The sequence below is a fragment of the Anopheles nili genome, chromosome 2 (genome assembly GCF_943737925.1).
Source record: "Anopheles nili chromosome 2, idAnoNiliSN_F5_01, whole genome shotgun sequence".
NCBI lineage: Eukaryota > Metazoa > Arthropoda > Insecta > Diptera > Culicidae > Anopheles > Anopheles nili.
In genome coordinates, this window is record NC_071291.1 from 9,981,075 (window position 1) to 10,004,522 (window position 23,448).

General features: G+C 48.0%; 1 long non-coding RNA gene and 2 other non-coding genes across 3 annotated transcripts in view; 2 read left to right on the forward strand and 1 right to left on the reverse strand.

The window, feature by feature from the left end:
- The window catches only part of LOC128721713 (uncharacterized), an 85,540-nt gene extending 62,116 nt beyond the window's left edge, over nucleotides 1-23,424 (reverse strand). The window contains exons 1-2 of the long non-coding RNA XR_008410784.1: nucleotides 21,634-23,424; nucleotides 6,634-6,697 (exon numbers count right to left, since the gene is read on the reverse strand). This is a non-coding gene — a long non-coding RNA (uncharacterized LOC128721713). The remainder of the gene's footprint in view (nucleotides 1-6,633; nucleotides 6,698-21,633) is intronic.
- On the forward strand, nucleotides 589-662 carry Trnai-aau (transfer RNA isoleucine (anticodon AAU)). Its single transcript has one exon. It is a non-coding gene; the product is annotated as a tRNA-Ile (tRNA).
- Nucleotides 1,976-2,047, forward strand: Trnag-ucc (transfer RNA glycine (anticodon UCC)). The gene has a single exon. It is a non-coding gene; the product is annotated as a tRNA-Gly (tRNA).
- Nucleotides 23,425-23,448: the final 24 nt, after the last annotated feature.

Below are 23,448 nucleotides of genomic sequence, written 5' to 3' on the forward strand. Positions count from 1 at the left end.
TTTACATACTTTATGCCTATTTCTTTTACATTCCTTATGTACATTCTTCCAAGATTGAAGAGCATAACACGAATTTTTCTATTTCGTGTTTGGCAACATCGTTATCAAATCCTATAAAAAATATTGACTACATTGCTGCTCCAAAAATATTGTTACGGTCAAATAAAAAAAAGAGAAATCCGCCATCCCTCTCTCTCTCTGTTTTACTTGTCAGAAGTGGGATTCGAACCCACGCTTTTACATACAGCAGTCGCGAGTTGAGGAAGGACTGTTGTATGCAAAACCCAGATCGCTCTCTCAATTAGATATTCCTTGGAAATCCTTCGATTAAATGATTTATGTTGTATTGTTTTGCATTTGAATGTTAGATATACCTTAGATATACTTCATTGGTAAGAGTTCAAATGTTTAGGGCTAAGAACTTGATAAGAGTCTGGTGCCTTAACCGCTCGGCCATCCTGTCAAGTAGCAATTCATATGGTCGGAACACTATTAAGTTCACGAAAGCTTCCATTCGAAAATCAAAACTATGGTTCCAAATGCAATACAAAAATGCTTATACGCTATTGTGCAAACCCGCAATCATATGGCTCCATAGCTCAGCTGGTTAGAGCGTCGTGCTAATAACGCGAAGGTCGTGAGTTCGATCCTCTCTGGAGCCAGTGTCTCTTTTTTCTCATCGTGTGCTGGATTTGTCACCACCGTTTTTGTTGATGAGGCTGCTTTACGAGGGCATTCATACTATATTTTTGTTATATTTTAAAAAAGAAAATCAGTGAATCAAAGAAAGTTTGATAATTTAGATTTTCCATGTTCAGTGGGATGCTTCATTTTGATATTTTCCTAAGAAAATAAATCACGACATTTCTCATCCAAAAAGTGGACTGGTTATTTTAAGTATGTTTTTCGCTTTGTTGTCCAGGCTCACGAAAGAACACAGAACAAACGAATGGTCACATTAAAAAAGCGAAGCTTTTCATTATTTCGCGTGAATTAATGATAGCAATGCGAATGCGTCATTAGCGCATCGCGTCATTCCGGGAGCCGAGGAAATCCATCCGAATGGTACGCCGCACGGGAAACTGATCATTAGTAGCAGGGCGGACAAAATCGTCACATAATGAGATCGACGTGGTGGACGGCTGAGTCGGTTATTAGCGAACAACGGGGACTGGGATCCCTTTTTTGTGTATTTTAATTGCGGCAAATATCGTTTTCCCGCGCGACTGTCCTTCGGGTCGAGCGCGCATCGACCATCGGTTACACCGTCCACGCACCGCCGTTAGCATTATTGCCTTTGGCATCGTTTACCTATCGGTTTATGGGATCCCATTTATTTATGGGTTTGTTTCTCTTTTGAAAGACAAAAAAATGATGCTGTAAAAAATAGCTTTCAGCTTTCCACGTCACAGCAAGCAACCACCAATTAAGGGCGAATATTGCACAGACAAAGGCATTCATCTTTCGTTTTTATTGAACCCAATGCTTGATGTAAGCATTTCCAGCAATTTGAAGTTGATACAAGCAAAATTAAAATAATGTAGTTTCATTTTGATTGCATGTAAAGCAAAGTTGGTACTGAATGTAAACGAATTTACCCTTCTTACTGAGGCGTTGGCATCAGAAAAGAATTCCTGATCGCCCTTGCTATGTAGCTGGGAGGCTAGCCAGTATTTTCCATTTGTACACGATATGTTTGATAGAAACATGCGACTCGTTTAAATTAGATATATCATTTCATTTCTATACCAACGGGTCATTTCTATACCAACCACTAAACAGTTGCCAATAAAGGCATATCCAAATAACAACGACATAAACGTTGTCTAAATGGTCTTAATTCAATAATGAAATTAATTTGTTTTCATGTAGTTTAATGAAAAAAAAAATGCTCGTAATTAGGCATATCCTTATCGGATTAAGATAAGCATAATCTTCGCTCCCTGACCCGCATTTCACCACCCCTCTTTATCCAGCGTCGGTGGTGTAATGGTCAGCATAGTTGCCTTCCAAGCAGTTGATCCGGGTTCGATTCCCGGCCGACGCACGAGCTTTTTTTATTTATTTTCATTTGATTTGTCCAATTAATGAACAACATAATCTTCTTTTTTGACATCCTGAACATAATAAGAAAGGGCAAATTATATTCTACACAAAAACAGGGAGAAACATCTCGAGCTATTAGCGCTGAGACGGTGAAATGTACCAAATTAAGAAACAACAGTGACACCAGCTGTAACAACATCGCTCTGTGGGCAGAGAATTGAAGAAAATGCTAGTACTGAATCGTTTCGTTTTGCTCAGGGCCACCAAAAACAGAAATTACGACATGTACTAGAACTGAAGCGTATATAATTAATGTTATCTTGCGCGTGTTACTTGGAGAGCGTCCTTTTGGTGTTATTTTTTTAATCATGCTAGCGTGAGCTCGATTTGATTTGACACAAGTGGAACAAAACCTTGCGATGCTGCCATTCCCAACGTATGTATTATTTATGATATATTTAGTTAGAAAATATAACTGACTATCTTGTGCTGTAGGTCGGAGTTTTAAGCGAAGGCACAACTCACAAAAATAAAACTCCCTTGTAGCCAACAGAACAACCTCACAGAACACGCTACTGAATTTATTGTTTCTAATGTATTTGATAGCACAACAACAAACGCACACACACGCACAACCCGATCGGCGTGTTTGCAGTAAGAATGAAAACCCCAAAGTACGCCGACTCGTCGAAATTCCACTCTACTTCCTCGCTGGAACTTCTTCCCGGGAGCGGACGCAGAAAAGGGTCCTTCCAGTACGTAGCACGTGGAACTGTTACAAAATTGCCAAGTACCAATTCCTCCCACTCCGGTGGGGCCTGGAGCTCAGGAAAACAAAACAGGCATCAATAAATAACGGCCGCAAACCAATCGATAGATTTGGCACCGGAGCCGCTGGCAGCCGCTTCACGAGATCACTCCGCACCGGGCGCACCATTTTGTTTGATGTTTGAATTTTTGCGCTCGGTAGGAATGCGGTTGGACGAATAAATATTTGTCAAAAAATAAAAAATAAAATCAACCACACGCGCCTGGTGCCGTGCTAACGTGCGGCCTTCCGCACCGTAGAAAGAAAAAAACACAGCGCGAACCGAAACGGGTGCGTCGTACGGCCTCTGTGTGTGTGTGTTTCGGTTTTCCGCTTCTTTTTTTCTTTTCGTTTCTAACTGCCGGAATGAAGGATTTTTAATTCAATTCCATCCACCCACCACCCACACGAGAAGGGACAAGGAACGGTGGTTTGTTCAGGGGAGAAATATGGCTCAGGTACACGCCTGCCGGATGCTGACGTGGCACGTGGAAGAAAATCAAAACACAGCGACCGGAAAATGAAGCCTGCTACCCCCCTAGCCAAAAAAAAAGCACCACGTACGCTGGCCGGCCCAAATTGTAAACGGTGTGGTTACAATATAATTGAACACAAACATCGCAGGATAAAGGAACATGAATAACGCATACACGCGCGGCTCGTGGCGTTTTCCCGGCGCCACGTTCGCTTCCTACCTCGTGTGGTGTGCCCTGGTGTGCTCGTTTGATGCTCGAAGGCGCACCCACCCACGCAGGAGCACGGCGTGAGAAAAACCACCGGTCCGGTTGCGGTCCATTGTAATACGCGCGTACAAATTGGGAGGATTTCTTCTATTTTTTTTCTTCTGTTGGCTCTCGTGGCGAGTGGTTTTTCATTACTTGCTCCAAAAATTATCCCCATTTCCCAGCCGGCGTGCCGTCGCATATGCGTTTCGGATGCCGACGTGCGTTCGTTTTCCTCCCAACCTCGGGCGGTGCAAAAGCGTGGAAAAATATTTAATTTTCCAGCCGCTTTTCCCCGGGACACACACACACACACTCGGGTGATCGAAAACCGGAACCGAGCGGAACAGGACATTTCATCGCGCACGATGGCAACATGCTAGCGTGATAGAGTGGGTGGTGGTGTTGCGATTTCTCATCTGGAAATATGCGCTTTGAAACCTGCATACTTTTTCCCCAGTGCTCAATGCACACCAAAATGTGCGCCATCTTCAATTGCTGCTCACACCGCGTTTAATGGGCATTTAATCAGAACCAGCAAGGGAGCAAAAAATAAAACTCGCTGCCATTTCTTATCAACCGGCCAGTTTCTGCAAAATGAAGTAATCAGCCGCACGGAAGATTAGTGTCATTAGCCAGCAGCTGGCCAGCAGCACTCGTGGCATCGGGTGCACTAATTGCACTTCAAATTGCATTTAAAATGCAACCCACATACGACCTCGGTGGCTCGAGGCAAACGAAAATAGCGACAAATTATAATTACTACAATTCGTTGAGAGAAGGAAAACGAATCAGCTCATTAAGCGGTGTGTCGTTTTCTTCCCTCCGGAAATTGTGACACATATGAGGTCAACGTCTGCTGGAAAAACTAGTGAAGTTAATAGCTGATTGCTTGCGTTTTGAAACGTGAAGCTGACGTGGAAATAGTGCACGAATTCTTTCGTTAAAAATGTTCAGAAAAAAAACCAACCAACCTGAATGATATCAGCTACTTCCTACATGGCCCACGTAGTGTAGTATTATCGCAAGCTTAGCAAGACCCTGCCCACGGCCAGTTAATCCTGCCAGCTACGAAGATCTATTACCGTCGATTGCCCACGGCAGGCGCACATGAAAGCAAACCCCATCCAGCGTGGTGCTCACGAACGAACCCGCACGTGGACACATGTTGAGTAAACTGCCGTGCATGGAATGGGGGTTAAAATAAATTAACTCCTCACAGCCACTGGATGAAGCGATCGGAACAAGAAGTAAAACACACACAACACGGTTCTATTCAACGCTGGAGCAAAGAATCGCACGGCCTTTTCCCAGCCGCATGTTACTCCTCGAAGCACTCCACGTTGGGCCCGTTCTTTCCGTACGAAATATGTGCAAATGACATGCAAACCGGCGGCCATCGGTTGTTTTTCTTTGCACCCGTCGTCCCCGTCCACACATCCTTGCCCTCAAGGACCGGCGGAGGGGGTTGATTTTTCTGGTCCTTCCCTCCAACAGGCTCCCTTGAACAGGCTTGAACAGGCGTGCGAACCCATACGGTGGAATGGCGACGAATCGACTCCTGGCCAGTACGTGGATGAGAGGAACTTCAAATAGCTTCACCCGGTTCCCGGTACGCCTCGAAAGCTCTTCCAAACAGGCTCCCGGGTGTGCCTGCGTGCGATGTAAAGCCATGGATAAGGCCATGACAACCGAAAAGCGGCATGGTGTGGGGTGCTTTCAGGAAAATTAAAAATTAGACACAACCGAAGGGCGCTCGGCTCCTTGGCCCACGGTGCGTTTCGGGATGCATGCACATGCACCGGAAGAAAACGGTGTATGTGTGTTTGTACAACGAGCAAAATGCACTCGGAAAATGCTGCCCAGTGGCGCTCTCCGTAGGAAAGATCGAGCCAAACTCACCTACCGACCGACCGACGATGAACTAATAATACTTATCGAGCTCATGTTTTACCGCAAGAAGAAGAAGAAGGAAAAAAACGCCTCGCTTATCGATGGGAAAACCCCGTAGCCAAGCTACCGGTGCGTTGCGTTTCGGCAACAGCACAGGATGAGAGCTGACGAAAAAGGGTAAAAATAAACGGGCACGATGTAAGCGAAGTTGTAAGTGGTGCTTGATCAAGTGCCTGGCTGAGATGGGGAAGAATTAAGTCGTCCTTTCGCAAGGGTTCCCAAAATTCGACGCCAAACTCCTGGTACCGGGAGGGCTTCTGAGTGCGTGCCCCACCACCGTTTTTGCCAATATCTTAATCTATTTTATCGGCAATCATCACCTGGCCACCCATCGGAAGAAACTATCCCTGGGACGGTGGCGTGAAACCAAACTCACAGCCTACTGTGACGGATGCGTAATAATTCTCTCTCGCACTTTTTCCGGTGGCCCTGGGGGTGGGTGGCTGATGGAAAGCAATTTTCTAGAAAGGATGCTCGATGCCGGAAAAGTCGAGGAAACAAATACGCAAAAGGGTCGCCACCCGATGCGTGCATGCGAGGACACTGACGGGGGCGGTGGGAAAAATGCGTTGTCGCAAAACGGGAGCGAAAGAAAGCGATGAAAGTTTCACGCGAATGCGTTCGCCTGCGTGGCAAAGTTTGTGGGCTCCATCTTTTCGCGGTTGCTGTTGCGTTATGCTTTTGCGGGGCGAGTTGGAACGGCGAGTTGGTTTTCCTCCATCCAAACAGATAAACACAGCATTAGGCCCGTGTTGAGTAAGTCCTGCGGTGCAGGGGTTTTGCTCGACACCGCTGGAGGGATTATGTGGGATGTGCTATTGTTGTTTCTTTTTCCACTTCTTTCCTCAAGTTTGTTTGTTTTTGGAATGTGTGTGGGGGCACGGTGGAATCGGGAAAACCAAATACAAAAAAAAAATCTAAACCTACACGGGTGGGAAGTTTTGGGCTTGGAAAAGCGAAAAGCGCTTGCGGTGAAAATGGCAGAAGCACGAACAAAGCGAAGCACAGCATTAAAACCACAGCGTAAAAATAGTCAAACACACACGCACACGCATACGCACACATACATAAAAAAAAGGGAAGCGTATTCTTGGGCGAGCTTACCTCGCAGCGATGTTGCTGCCTGCTTGTTTCCCACACGCAGAGTACTGTTTTTCCCGGCTGGTACCTGCAACGAAGAGCAAACGAGGAGGCTTATTATTGGAAGAAGAAACAACGGAAAAAGTAGATGGGGGAGGCAAAAAAAATAGCCGAACCTTTCTTTTACGCTACATCTGACGAATGGGTGGTATTTGCGTTTAATTTATGAAATGGAAGTCACATTTGAGCAACGGCACGACCGGATCGACTCCGGAGGGAGAAAGTTTTTTGGCCAGGTGTTCGCCTTTTCGCCATCCTTTGCTTTGACTGCTCCGTGCCACGTGAAGAAAACAGGAAGAAGCCGAACCCCATCCGGAGGCGGGCTTGTTCTAATTTCTCTAATTTATTTCTGAACGCCCACGGCAGGAGTGCTCGGGCATGTTCTTGTTTCGAAATCCATCCAAGGGATAGCATTTCCTGTGGAAAGCGTCTTTTTTTTCTCCTTCCCTCACCGGAACAAAGCGAACAGGGTGGCTGAGTGCAACCAAAGTGCGGCTTGTGCCATCATCTCGAGACCGCGAAAGGCTACAGATTTGCATTTTTTTTTGTGTGTTTTCCATTTCCGGAGCACGAAACACAAACCACCGTCCCACGAACAAAGCGCACATCAACCGCACACCTACCGCGAGTTCGCTGGGTAAGGATGAAGGATGAGCTTCTATTAAAAATGCTTCATTGGTTCCGGTGGGTTGCGGCTCGATTTGTTTGTTTGCCGTAAGCTAGGGTGGTGGTTTTGGCCGCTGCGCTACAAGCTAGCTAATTTGCTGAACTTGACCGGTCGAGTCCTTCCGGCAGTCTCGGCACTTCGCTCCGGTAAGTTGTGGGGCGTGTTCGCTCGATTGGCTTACAGCGGTGGTGTTCCGGCTTTGGTGGATGCTGGTGCGCTGAATAACACCACCACGGTGCAACACTGCACTGAAGGTAAGGCTTTGAACAAGGTTGCGGTTAAGCGCCTGGTGCTCGGTGCAACCGCGGGTTCGCGAGTTCCTTTATAAGCAATCCGGTTATAAAGCTCGAGGCGAACAAGACGCGAACGAAAGCCAACAGAACAACGGTGGGAAAGAAAAAAAAACCACCCAACGAAACTAGATTAATTCCAGCGTTCTTACGCTGAAAAGGATGCGTTTTTGGTGCGAGGAGCGCCGACCACGGCTGGGAAGGCTACGCTAAACCAAACAACGAAAGCAACATCGAAAGCAGGCTAATGAATATTTTCACAGCACTCGACTGGCCACTACTGGGTTGGTTCTGGAACGGCGGCACTCGAATCAGGTGGAATATCTATTTTTTTTTTGCCATTTCTCTTCATCCCACTAGATATCTGCAGCTTCGGTGCACAGCGCAGTTGCTTGCATGCGACAGTTAATTGAAAGTCGGTACACGGGCAAAAGCGAACAGGACCAAGCCGCCAGCTCAGCACCAGATATCGGTAATATCCGAAATGAACCGACACGCCGGCATTTTGCGGGAACCGTTGGGTTCCCTTGTAAGCCGTATCCCGTATCCCGTATCCCGATCGAAGTTAGGCCTCCACCAGCCAGCTTTCGTGTGGGTACGATGGAAAAAGAGGAGAAAAAATAAACGAGGAAAACCGACACAGGACACGCAGTGTTTGCCGATGGGCAGTGCGCAGCCCAACATGGCCGGGCGTATGGCACACGGAGAGACCGGCGCGCCAACGGCAAAAAGGATGAATAAATGAGAGTACTAATTATTATTAATTAATTACATCGCCCCGATCCCGATGTGGGCCGGTACGTTGGAGCGATGACGGTAGCGAAAACCGAGATGTGCGAAGAGAGTGTAACTGGAGAAAGAACACACACACACACACACACACAAACACGAACAGTGTGCCAGGACGAAGAAAACAAACACAATTTCGGTGTGTTCGTTGTGCACTTAACAACTGGCAGGTGCCCGGTTCCAAGTGGATTGAACTGTCGAGAGCAGTTACAACCGACGTGTGAGCGGGGATAAGGCTTTGGTTTGATGTTTTTGAAATTGCTGTTTGCCGTTGACGGTGCTGCCGGGAGCGGAACGGGATGGTGATGCGGTTTCAAAGGACATACGCGAAGGATGCGTGGACGCAGGGAAAGCTCAAAGGAAAGCAGGAAATAAATGAACAACATAATTGCGGGCACGTTACATTGTGCAAACATCGAGTTGACAAGACCAATTAAAGCCTTCGATTGAATAGGTTTGTAAAAATCTTATTACTGAGAAAATAACATGCAACGATTACGCTTGATTTTCCCGATGTGTTAATCGTAACTGACGTACGGGGCTGGCAAATTTAATTACATTATGCTTGCGCACCTATCCCTTGCATGTGAGGGCGCAAAAACGACTTTGTTTTTTTGCCTCCAAAAACCTGGACTGCCGATGAGGCTCCTCTTGAATACACACACGGAAAACATGGACGCTGCTCAATATGGGGTGCAGATGAGCGACGCATCTACTGAGCGCACCACATCGCTCAAAATAAGCGCCTGCATGCAGGCAAAGGACTACACCGGTGCACCATAATGATGATTTGTTTAAACTCAAACAAGGCACCCGTGTTTTCGGTCCTAGACGAGACGAAGACGCGCGTGCGTTGCGTACCTTTTACATGGACCACAACCATATGGGACAGGCGGAAGCTCGGCTTAACCGAAGTTGATGAGTTCGATTGTTTCGCTGGGACGTTAAACGTTGAGCGCTACCGTTAGATGGATGTGCACGACCGGTTGGAAGAGAATCCCTAAATCTCCAACAAGAATCGACACTCGCATCCCATTTCCTCACGTCATCGTTCGACCAGAGGAATTTAAACGCGTTATGTAACCTCCCGGGAAACCAAACACAAGCTCGCTTCTTCCTAGCGGTGCTAACGTCGGCTGAATTTAATGGCAAAGAAAATAGCGCTGAACGGTACCCGTACGGGCTCGGTTAGGGCCCGACCTTTGTTGCATCAATATGTACATGAGTGTGTGTGTTTTCGAAGGTATGAAAAGCAATTGCAATTTCGATGAATCGGCGGAAATCGTTCGGTGATGCTGATGGTCGCAGCCAAAGCGTGCCGCGCCTAGCAGGTATGCAACGCGCAGTACACGGTGCCCTCGTAATGTGCCATGAATTGCGAGAGTGGTTCAATATTGTTGCGAATTCTTGGTAGCAGGAATTTACGCCGAAATGAAGTTCCACTTAAGCTGCAGGGCGAGAGTCTAACCACAGGTAATGAGGGCTGAAGATTGCTGAATAATTATTGTGGAGAATTTTGCGAAGTCGTGCATTGAAAATCACTTACTTATGGCGTATAGTATTCTGATGAATTTCTAGAGCTACTTTCAACATTAAAATTTTCGCTTCATTAATAAAAAATCCATACAACACTTGTGACATATGGGTACAAAGTACCAAAGCATTCAGGGAGATACCATTTCCATGTGTGTAACTGACTTTTGTACAACATCTGTTAGCAAACATGGCCAAACAGTCGCCCTACAAAATGTGCTTCAAACGTCAGGTTGTGCGCTGACGTGTGGGTGCGTTAATTGCACTGTTTCACCGTAGATCCTGTGAGCGTTGGTACGGCTCGTGGTAACTGGCTCATTTCAATAATTAATCGCATTCACTTTCCGGCGCTCGACGAGACCGGACCGAACTTCGCCCACCGCAAAGCAACGATTGCCTAGCAGATTCCAAATCCGGATGCGGATCCTTCGTCGTGCTCGTTTGTCGTTGGGCGGATTTTCTTCCGGACATCAAGCCCACCCCTACCGCGGCACGCCTCGTGAGTCAACTCATCAGCCAGTCCGTCCATCTGTTCCGGCCCCCAAACTCGGACCCCAAATTAATCGTCGGGAATAGAGCATCTAAGCCCTCGGCCGATTGCAAGCCCGTCCCAGCGCCATAGCTCCACAAACAATCGCCAAACAATTAACTCGACTACAGCGAAAACCGGTTGGGACACGAGCACAGTTGCGCCCTTTCCCGGACGGCCGTGTGATCACTCGCCATCAAAAAGCCAACATCAACGAGCCGACCGGTGCTGGCGCAAGTACCGCAACCGGCTGCTGGTTGACCGATTCCATCTGCATCTGCATAATGAACTTCCTTTGTTGGTTGGAGCGTCTTTACACCGGAAGCTACCTTCTGCCCCGCGACGGTAAGGCTCGCTTTTGCCGTCTCTGTGAGGCCATTTCGCGTCCGGCAGTAGCAGAGGCCAAGATACGGGCGAAAACAATGGCGATTTTGTCGTTTGCATAACTCCGGGCGCTCCGGCTTGGGATGTTAATTTTTGACGGTCACCCCGAAATGGACAACTTTGTCCGCACCGGTGCGACCCGTGGTTGGTACCACGGATTGGATAACGAGATGCTTGCGTGCTTTTTCAGTTGGCTCGAGTTTGATTAGTGCGGTGGTTCCTTTCAAATGCATCACCCGCAGCACGTTATGCGCGAGATTCGATAACTCCCATTCCGAGCCGTCCGAGCCATAAACTCAATTGTATCCGCTAGCGGCCACCGGTTTTTTTGTTGCTTCTGTTGCTCCCGTGGAAAGCACAATTGCACGACATGTTCTGGTCAGTTTCAGCTAGCATACCGTTACCAGTGGCTACAAAAACTACACCCATACCGGGGGATTATCCCTAACACTCTCTTTACATGCCGGTGAAATCCCATGAATAAGTTGCACTTGGAGCGCATTTTCATAACGCTGTCCCGGGCTCGGACTTAGCGGAAGCGCATGGAAATATGAGCAGCGGGGGTTCCCATCAGCGTGCGATCCTCATTCCTTCCGGTCCGGCTCGGAACATGGAAACCCGTGCTCGGTGCATCTCGGTTGTTGTAGCCGCCCTAAGCTGCGCCGGCTCCGGAAAGCTGATAAAATTAAACAGAACCACTCACAATGGGAACCGCAACCGGGTTGACTGGGCTTTCGGTGTATATGTGCAGCTGCATTCGCTCCTGCACCCCGTGCATTCTGCCCGGGAGAGTATTGTAAATAGTTTAAATATGCATGATTCGCATATTCACTGTACGCTTTCCTTTTTTTTTTGGATGTACCCTCATTTGGTGCGCGACAATCGAACCAAACAAAACGACGACGATGGCAATCTAAAGGCAGCCGATTAGTTCCCAGCGGAACACACTTGCGATGCTTTTTTAAATAAATTATTACCGACCCGTTGACCGTACCTGGTGATGGTCAAACATTACAAGCAGCAAGGCGCAATTGTTCCGCTCGATTGTCGTGGGGATTTATTATAAAACGCATGCGGTAAAGCTTTTGATTCATTTTTCTTCAATGATATTCCTTTCGCCACGGCAGCGGAAAGGATGATGCATACTTCATTTAAGTTTTACCGTCGGCACTGTTTTATGTAAATTTGCAGTTGAATTGGTTCTAAAAAGAACTGATGCTGGTTGTATTCACTGGAACTAATGTAACGTTCGCATCACACAAAAAAGATACCAACCAATGGGCAACCCATTTGTGCGGCGATATTCGTTTCCATCCGTGGCGGTTAAACCATGAACGACTCGCGCGGTAGTCGTTCCATTCGACACTCGTTCCATTCGACAGTTTCAGGTCTCTCGGGTAATGGTGTGGCGATACGCTTGTACCAGTTCCAGGACATCCCCGGCAGGAGGACGTTACGTCGTTACGAGTGGCACAAAACCGCAAATTACCAGCAATTATGCAGCGACATAATTTGCAATCTGGTCCCAGCAACAGGTAACCGTAGATGAGAGGCGTGCAATGGCCCAGATTCGATTGTCCGCAACAACAATGGCCAGTCGGCCATCCGCGAGATGCGGGGACCGATTCCGAACGGACCGCCATTGTGAAAATGTTCGCCTGCCGGTAGTTCCGTTCACCAGCTTCCTGTTGAATGCATTTTGGGGTCATATATATGGGGCCGTATATTGAAAATGCTTGTAAAGGCATGATTGTTGTCACACAATATGGCGAGTGTTAATTTAAGGAATACCACAAAACTATTTGTATCCGTGGTATATTAATTTTCTTATATCCACTTGTGCCATTAGTCACGAGCTTCAGCCACTTAGCTAATGAACTAATGTAGAAATAACGATCAGTTTGCTCCCTTTATTGGTCCATTCCTAACGCATCCTCGCAGGGCGACGTGTCATTCTAGCTCCCGGGGGCTCACACGCTGCCAGCTTTCTAATCGAGTGAGCGATAAAAATAAATCCAAATAAAGGCGGATCACCGCCATTTTATCCTATCGAGCATACTAACGCCAACTAAGAGCCCGAACAGCGTACGATCGTCCCCAGGCAGTAACAAAACGAACGACTCAAACAAAGCGATCAAACTAAAAAAACACAAGCACACGGAAACGCAGCTACGGAGCGAACCCCGGAAGCGATGCTGCATTTATCTGCATGCCCACTCGACCGTGATTATATTCCTTCTCCATCCCCACGCAAGCCCCATTACTCTCTCAGGTTGGAGGAACACTAATTGGGGGTGGGTTTTGTCGCGTCCCGCACGCATGGCGCCCTAGAAGCATGAACGGAGGATGTCCACTCGAGGTGCATGCAAAAAAAAAAAGAAAGGAAAACGAACAACAACAACAGCAACGTTAAATCCGCTCACGCGCGCCATGTGGAAACGCGCCGTGGAAAACGACACGCAACCGATCCCGAGCGAACCGAGCGCGCACCCGCTAACTGGAAACCGTAATCCAATTAAATGACAAATAATTATCCCGTAAATTGTGATTTAAGTCTCCCGGTGCGCGGGGACATCCCTTGTTCTCGCTCGCTGTTTTTTTTTTATTGCATTTCTTTTCGTCCATCCCCACTCTCCCACCTGACCGCTCCGGGAAGCCGACGGAATAGGCTTGGGATCGTTCGATTGGAAAAAGGTGGAGTTCCCCCGCCCAAAGCGACGGAAGACACAAATCCGGCCGACCGGAATCGATAAAAACTCATTAAAAGCTATTTTGCTTCTACCCGAGAGGCCAGGCTTATGAGAGGGCCACAGCCCAATGGTTGAGCAACTGGATTGGATGCTGGGCCAAGTGGCCACAACGGTGGCAGTGGGAGGAGAGAGAGAGAGAGAGAGAGAGAGAGAAAAGGACACACCAAAAGGAGTGAAGTGTGCTGCGTGGTTGGTGGTGGCGCGTTCTTCGACAGCCGGTTGTATATGGGCGCTATGGGGGATAGGACAAACACCGGGCCAGGACAATTTCACCTGGCGTCACAATTTACGACACGATCCTTTGACAGTTTAACGCCGCGGGTTTTCCCCGGGGCTGGGAAATGTGGGGTGTGCGAGGCGCATGATTACGGAATTATCGATGACCCCGAAAGTGGCAAGGCGTCGGTCGGGTCGGAGGATGGATTTGCTAATTTTAACGAAAGTTATCCAACCATAATGAAGGTGTTTGTGTCGCTTGCGAGAGTGAGAGTAAGCTCGAAAGAGAGAGAGAGAGCGCGAGAAGAAGCTATGACAAGATTAATTGTGTCCACTGTCTTGGCTGTGTCGTAGGTAAATGGTAGGGCAAGGATTAGTGGCAAACGAGATTTATGATGAAACATGAAGGAAATTGTAAATAAATAAGAGCACTCCATTATTTAGCAAATTTGGTGCGGTAGAGAGATGAACCGAGTAGCAACATGCAGCATTCGGGTCGGTTTGGCGTATATTGATTTTATTTTCACCTAAGGAAGCACTTACACGGGACTTTAGATAACTCTTTGTTAAGGCGTATTGGAAGAAGAAAACCCAAAGGCTCTTTTTACCTTTGTACTCATAATACACAGCTTCTGTTAGGGCTGCTAAACTTGACAACCTTGATCCTTTATAAACTAAATGGAATCGTATTGTTTGCAAAATCAAAGTCTTATTGATTCCACATGCTGTTTGTATATCTTAAGCTTGAGTTGTTTCGGTAAATCTTTTTTGAAGCTCCCATATGCTTACCTCATGTATAAATAACATACTATTCGGTACGAGTCAGTAGCTGAAATGCTCAATTTCAATCAAGAGAGATTGAATCCAGGAAGCACTTGTTCAATACACACATGTGTACTTGATAAAAACCGCACTAAAAACCATGGCCACAACTCGGATCTTAAGCTACACCCGAATTCGTGTGGAAAAGAGCAACAAAACTAAAGAAAAAAGAGCATTCACCCAAACAATGCTTTCGCACCTACCACGGTGCACTTTTGCAACAATGCAGCAAGTGGTCGGAAAAACAATCTAATATATCAAAATGGCTTAAAACTTCACAAAACCCTCACCGCTGCTAGCCACACAAGTGAAACAAGCTCTCGTTCGCACATTTTTCGAGCCCATCCCAGCATGGGAAAAAGTTTCCTCTTTCGCCGGGTGCGGTGTTTTTCTTAGCTCCGAGTCAACATTTTCATTCCGACCGAACTAAAAGCAACGCGCCATTGGCTTAATTTTGCGGGTTGGGTCCAAAATCCTTAAAAAGGTAGAAAAGGCCATGCTTCCCCACGGCCAAGCCCGGAGGGGATTAGGCAACGCGTTGCCGTTTGTTGCCTTTGTTTGGAGAGACGTCCGGGAGAACGCAAACAATCGATCTCACGTGTCGGAAGCACGTTGGTCGGTTCGGAAGTGGGGCGAGTTTGGAGTAAAACATTAAATTAACTACCACCACCGGTGCTTCACGCGAAAGGCCGGCATGTAAGTTAAACAGTTCGCATGTAGTTTGCAGCTGTTGCTTCCGTACATCCACTAACGTGGCATGGTTTAGCCGCATTTGGCATCATGTAACGAACAAAAAAAAAAGCGAAACGAAGCTCGTCAAATCCTCTGTGTCGGCGGAAAAGCTGATTTTTTTGCGTTTGTCACATCGTCAAAGCAACGGCCGCCTTGGGTCAGCCGACCTGACGACGATTCCGACAGGATTAGCTGATAATACAACCACGCCTGCAAACTTATCGACGCCTGCACACCCGCGAGTGGTTCACCGACCGGGCACACGAATCCGTGCTCCTTTTGGGGGAGCACTTTCTGGTTTCTTTGTACCGAATAAAAGACAAACCTCCGGCGCAAGAAGCTTACACGCGTTCGGAAACCACAAAACCACGATCAAACGCTGCTCGCTAGAACACAAAGTGAAAGGATTATGAACTTCAAACGGCAAGCAGCAACGGTAAGGATATTTATCTTCTTATTGTCGTTTTCGAAGGGGGGGACAGAATTTGCTTTTGATGTAATTATGGATAAGAAGTACATACTAGACGACGATGATTTGTTGGACGGCTCCATTCACATCACTTTACAACGTCACTTTACGTCAAGTTGCGGATGGTTTAAAAAGTTTGAAATTTCAAACAATAGGAAAATCAATGAATGAAAAGCAGTAACATTTGATTAACATCAGAAACCATTCAAGATGATATTCCGATTCATATTTTTTTATATAAAAACCTCCCGAATTGATCTTCACAGGCATCCATTTATAGACGCAATTTGCAGTTTTCAAACAATATATGTTCGGGAGTTCCAAGATAGGAAGAATGATTTTATAAAATTCTTTTCTTTGAATTACTACATGATAGAGAGTTGATCTTAAGGTAAGTCGATGACTGAAGAAGATTCATCTCTTTGTTTTTATGTTGATGTAAAATTACATCAAAATATCACACACTATAAAAAGTTGCGCAAGTACACGTTTTTGTGATCCTTGCGAGCCACCTGAAATGGTACTCCTGGGAAGTGGTTCAAATATACAGAACCCAGAAAAACGAGCTTCGTGTACCAATGTACCAATTTAGTGCTATATTTTTGGCAACGCCTGTGTCGAAAAACTATCCAACACGCACCGGATGGATCGCACACCAGGGGGATGTCGAGAACGGCCCCACCAAGAAGGATTAGACTTCGCACACTGATGAAAAGGTTAGCAAACCGCCCAACCCGCGGCCCAACGGTCGCTTTCTTCCGGTTCCGGTTACGGCCCGCCCAATTCCTTACGTCCGATTCCGGTCCATCGTAATCGTTATTGGAATGAGAAATGAAACCGTTAATAATTTATCGGCGACCCCCGAGTGCGCTAGCGAGCCCCGGTACCAGGCCGCATGATTAGAAATTCATGGGAAAATAAATGTTTTACACTAGAACACCCACCCCGGGACGCGGGCTGGCTTTCGATCTGCTGTCTGCGCCTCGGAGAAAACCGGTCTCCCAGCCGTCCAACAATTCGGTGTCGGAACCAAGCCCAGAACCAAGGGCGCAAAACTATTTATTTATATCCTGGGATGAATTCGCTACTCCACGGCAGCCGGGCAGCGCAAATTTGCCACCGACACGAAACCGAGTGTGGATATGCGCGAAGGTGTGTTTGTTTTCGCATTCCTCTTCCACCTGGGCTGGTTCTTTTATTGCGTGCCACGAGTGAGTCGAGCAACCGGCCCCAACCGGCCCCATGCGGACGTCCGATCGCGGCCCCGGGTGGAAAATGAAAATAGTGATGCAGCGTAAACGGCCTCGCTGTGGAGAAGCTTGGTTCCCGAAAAAGAGCACGAGGCGCGGGAAATAAATAGCACCTTCCCGGGCACTATTCCCACCGGGAGACACAAACAAATCCCACGAAATAACCACCCGGTTTGCCTTCCTTTGGAGCGTGAGTTTGCACGCGAGCCCGCGCGACTTCGGGGAGGTCTCGCCAGGCTTCGATTCCGGGAGCCTTTCGCGACGTGCCTTGCGGTTCCGAAATGGTAGGACCATTCAATTCCAGCGTGCCCTTCCAGCGGTCGGCGAGGCCGCGCCGGGTGGGGAAATTACTATAGATTTATCTTCCTTAGTCTCATCTTGGATATCATTTTTCTCGTTTTATGAGCGCAAGGCGCCGACGACGGGGGCCTCCATCGCATCACGAGGGTGATATTTTATGGTAAATTACCGGCCGTTTTCACCGTCATGAGGCGATAACCTCGGCCCACCTCCTCCAGGACACGCGCTAGTCGTCATATCGCTGGGACACACACACACAAACACAGGGCAAGGGTTGTCGTCAAATGCTGTGAAGGTGACCGCGGTCTCGGACATGCTTCAGTGAGATGCGCAGTCGTAATGTGCGGGTGATGATACGAAGAAGGAAAAATCCTCTGTGGTCTGTGGTGAGCTGGAACAGATGAAATCGATTCCATTCCCACCGAATGGCACATCTTTTTGCCGACGTCTAGTGTGTGACGCAGGCAACCTCAAGCCAACGAGGTGCGCTCGGTTGAAGGTGATAGAAATTTGCCCTCTTGCCCCTGGAGCTCTCGAGAAGTTCTCTGTTGTCGTGTTTCATGGAAAAAAATTATTTAGAAATAATATTAAAGCTCTTTTAAATGTTATTAAATGTGATATACGAGCGATCAAGGATCAGACATCAGGCAAAATTTATCAATTTCTATTCTACTGGATATTTTACCATTTTTTCCTAAAACCTTTCAACCCCTTTTCACTAATTTACGCAATTTTTATTAAAACGATCCATTTTATGGGCTTGGAAAAAAAATCAATACCGCACTAAACCAACACCATTAAAAGCGACGCTCGTCGACCAGAAAAAAAAATGCAAACATATTGCAGTAAAAAGCTTACGGTTTAGAGCGAGGTCGGTAAAAACAAGCTCATGCTACGAAACGACACTGTTCATAAAAATCCACCAAACAAAAGACCCCTCAGCAAAGCGCCAATCAATCGGTGTGCTCCATGCAACTCCTTTCCCGGTCGAGGCATCAAAAGCTACCACATCACCGGCAATAGAAGGTGCAAGCTATCATCACCGTTCACAATCACTCAAATTGTAGCGATTTTTATTGTCCCCCTCGTGTCGACGCCCGTTGAAGGGCAAGCATTGCACTGCGGGTCACCGAGTCTACGTGTCCTCGAGGAAGGCATGCAAGCCGCACTGATCGGTCATGCAGGTACTCTCGACGTGCGTGTTTGTCCTCGAGGAAAACGCAATTGTTCGTGCATGGTGCATTGTGTGTGGAGCTTGTTTTTTAGTTGCTCCCCCTCGATGCATTGACGCATTGTACGCGTCTGCGTTTCTCGTAGCCTCGAATGAATAACCCACCACCACGGCAAACGTCTAACCGGTGCAGCTGCAGGGAGCAAAAAAGAACGACACGAAATGCCTCCGAGGGATAAAGGCTATAATCGATGATCGACTGACAGTGATGGGAGGTTGCGCAAGGTTCGCTCGGTTCAATGTAAATGTGTGACCGGTAAACGGGTACGCCTCACGCATTTACGATGGAGGCGCCTGGTAGGTTTTGGACAATGGAGGCGCCTGGTGGTTGGTACCGATGATGTGACTTTTTTTTGTTCTTATTTATGCTATACACCAAATAAGATTATGAAATCATAGTTTCAAATGAATCGGTTGATTGATCACAGACATAGATAAAAGATTGGTACGGAAAAGTCTATAAAATCTTCAATTAGCTCGATTAATGGCATTGGTTTAGTCAACCATACATAGAACAAGCAAAATTCACACCTGAATTTTGAATGAAAATATCCACAAAATATAGTTTATAGCAAAAAATTGCAGTTTAATATCCCATTCGTGTTAGAAAATATAATTTATATCACCAATGTCAACGCAAAAAGCCAAAAGCGTCATTGCAAATTTTTGCATCTCGCTAACGCTCACCCAATTTCTATGCCATATTGTGAAACCCAGCTCGTATGTTTGAACTTTCAATTCGTTTTCGTAGCGATTTGTTTTTCGCGTTTCTGTTTGCTTGCCTTGTTTGCTTCACCAATTGGCGATACACGCTTTCTGCGTGTGTTGCGAACCGGTGCTCCCGTGTGCTGTCGGTTGCCATTTTCTTCACAAGTTACGACCATATTCCCTGCCCAGCCATATTGTTTCCACGCTCGCCGCTTGAATAATTAATGCAATCTTACGGTGTAACGATGGAGTTTTCGCAAAAACTCACCATCCACCGCCACCGAATCACTCAAATGTGTGTGCACGCAAATAGACCCGACCCGGGAGCACCTTTCTCGTGCGCATTAATTCTCCCTTCCTTTCTCTCTTTCCTGCTCTCTAGTTTGCCAGAGCACACACACACACACGCGGACGGTTGGCTCAAGAATGGATGCTTACACACCGCGGCACGAAAGACCGGCCATGTGTACAAGGACCCCCGGCGCTGGAGGTTGCGCTTCGCTGCGGAGGAAATTGATATATGCATGATACTGAGATTTATGAGCTCCGGTGCCGAGTCCAGACCAGGAGAGTTGGGGAAGGAGCAAATTCCGAAAGGGCCCCCCGTAAGACAAACTCTGGCGTTTCTTTTTCCCCCGTTTTGCACACGCTGCTGCCGAGGGTTTGCATGAAAAAATAATCACCCGCGCAGAGTAGTTCGCGCGGAATTTGCTCGAAACTCGTCGAAGTCGACCAAGGGACACGAGGGAAAGTCAACACACACACACACACACGCACCCGTACGCGGAGAAGAGGCTTTCGAGCAAATTTCCACGCATCACCGAAACGGAGAAAAAACACTCATCTCCCTCGGATTCTGGGACGGAATCGAAAAAAAAAGCGGGACCGGATTTATTTTTGGGGCTCCAAGATAGTGTGGTTGAGTGGGAAATTGGAAAGAAAAACACAGTAACGCCAGGCTATGGCGTAAAACAAAAGGGACCACGCACACACACACACAACCACGCGCGCCTTTTACTGCGTCCTTTCTCTCACTCCTCTTCAGCACAGTCACATAGGATTGATACATCAAACGCCCTCGGGGCCGAAAGGTGGCGCGGGTTGGTGGTTTGAGTGCTCCGGGAAAACCCCATTTTCGCCTCGGCCCTGTTGCGGCCCCGATCGAAGGGATGAGTCGTTCGCCCAGAAGTCAATCGATTAGATGCCACCGGTGAACGGATCGTGCCATCAGAAAGCGAACAAATGCGAATCCAACCCCGAACACGCAGGGAGCACCAGGGACGAGGCGTTGGGTTGCCTTGGAGAAAGGACACGCGTGGAACGAGGACGAAAAGGAGGTGTGAGCGTTATTTTTATCCATTCACCCCTTGATCCGAGTCGATCTGCCCGGCATCCAGCTCGAGGCAATGGCGCGAAGGCAACGAACGAAAAGGGTTATTCGCAAGGGCGCACCAAAGCAGGACCCAGGGCTGGGCAGATGTATCGATTCGGTTTAGTGTGCCGGGATAATCGGCACCGAGGTGGATGGGCGGACGAACGGATCGGACGTCGAAGGGGCCCAGACGAACAGGCCTACCCGGTGCCCGGGCAACACGAGCAACAGGGTGACAATTGCGTCCATGCGCAACACGAGACACACAAAGACGAACCAAAGCCTTAAGGTTCCGTTCCAGTGGCCCATTCCAGTGGCCACTGAGGGCATTGGAAATGGGTCGAAGTTTTGCCGGGCACACGGAACAACGGCATCCGACACCTCACATGTCAGATTAGATTTGCATTTATCAAGAAGCATCGACCGGCAAACCTCGGGCCGACATTTCCCGACATTTGCGAATGTATTATCGGGCTGTGGAAATGTAGGAAAAATCGATCGACATATCCGTTGCTTAGGTTGGAAGATTGCTTCTTACATTTATGTGTAAATGTGCTCCGCTATTTTGTGAATATTCATTTTAATTCGACTGCGAAAAGGAGATCGTAACATTAAGACTTTAAACGATCAATGGAAATTAAATAAATACGAGTATGAAAAATGGCAAATAATCATTAATGTCCACAATCAAAAGCAGCTTCAGTAATTAATGAGCCCCTGTCGCAACAAAGTAGCTGCGAAGCTAGCAAAGTACCAGTACATCTCTAGGAAGCAGTCAAAATCGTGTGCACATTTCAAATGACAATTTTCAGACAAAATATTTCTCCTCTACATCTGTGCTACAATTAAACCGAGCAAAACCTAGAAATGTAACACGTCATGGACCGAGAACACCGCCAAGATGGAGAGCATTCGTACGTACCTGCCTGCCGGAAACGGGACCAGCTAATGAGCACCTGCTTCTGGCTGGGTGGCTGTTTTTTTTCTTCTTCTTTGCCTTCCCAACGCCGTCCTAGCAACAGCACCAGCAGCAGCCAAGCTTCGTGTACGCACACCGCCACAGCACAACCTTCACGCGTGTCCTATCGCGTCCGTCCCGCACGTTCGCGTATCAGCTGCACTAACACCAGGGCTCGGTAAAACGCCACGGCGGTGAAGCTGCGATACCCAACAGGATGGCGATCATTAAACGCTGAAATTGCGCTGCACCACTGTTCGCGAGAGCAGCCACGCGACTCCTTGAGATGTGCTATTGCCTTTACTCTCACACTGCGGCCTTCACACGCCAAGTAGGCCACTCCGTTGCGCGGCAACAGGCGCTACAGGTACAGGGTTGGCCCTGGTTGGCCAGCAATTCGCACGGGGGGTCCCTATTTTCACGCGTTTCACGTTCTTGCGCAAAAACCCCAATACACAGGGTGGTGCGATTTTTTCCTTCGACTGACACCGACTACGCGACGGCCCGACACGCAGTGGCGCAGGGATAGTGAGACGGTGTGCGCGCGTGTGTGTGTGTGTTTACGCGTACGTAGGTGGGTTGTATGCCTTTTTTTTTGTTCGCTCTTCACTACGTCTATTTTGTGTTCATTTTTTTCTTCTTTGATTTCACGCTTTCAACCACCCAAAACACACGGATGACGGCACGGTTGAATTATGCACACACGCGCCACCGCTTGTTGCGTTTTCCGATGCGCACAAACACCCACACACCGACCGGGCAGCGGTATCCTTTCGCAAACCCGCGCTATGGGTGTGGGTGAGCCCGCCTCGTCCGATAAGAGCTATCACACGGTACCACGCGCGCACGCACACGCACACATACACTCCGGAGGACCGTTTCGTCCTTTCTCGATAAGCGGACGAGCAAATTCCCGGGTTTGTAACGAGCGTTTCACCCTGCCTGCTTGCGGTTTCGTCCTTTTCGTCCCCACCCACCGCAAGCAAGGAAAACCAATCGATGGTCCTACGGGCACAGCGTGGCCCTGCAAGGTGCGCCCGACAATGCGCTTGCACCAAAAACCACACCGACGCGACAACAAGTGGCCCACCACCACCACCACCAGTAGCACCACCCCCACAACGACTACCCCGTTGCCCGGGGGTTTTCTTTGTTCGCCCCACCACCGACAGCGTCAGCGTGGCGTTATCCTGTTGCACAAAGGATCCTCACCACTCTCGGGGCACACTGTGAGGCTCGCGCGCGCTTCTAACCTTTTGCTAACGGCACTCCGCTCGTGCGATTCCGTCAAACTGAACCCTGGCGTCCAGCGAGTGCTATTTGTTTTCGTCACGATTCCTTGCCCGCCCAGGATCGCCTGTGCGAGGTTCGAGGGTGTTGTTTTTTTTTTGCCTTTTTTAGATTTCGCCCACACGGAAGCAAAATCGTGTATTATTGTTTTGTCCAGTGGGTGGTTAGTTTTTTGTTTTATTTTCTTGCCTTGCCTCCGCAGTATCGTTTCACTGACGCTGAGGGGAGAAAGGAGAGTTCGTCCTTACGCGACGACGCACGCACACACCGAAACCGGAACCGGTGATGGTTCACGAACACTACCACCCCGCGGGGTGGCCCTAGGAAAGCAGCGTGAACTTTCCCTGCATTGCCAGGGCTCCGCTCGCCAGCAGGATCATCTCAATGGCCACCGTCGAGAGGGATGTCACGGATTGTGATGGATTTTCTTGGCATGGACAACGGAAGCTTTCGCTAAGGGACTGATTTTCCCTTTTGTTCCGACCGAAC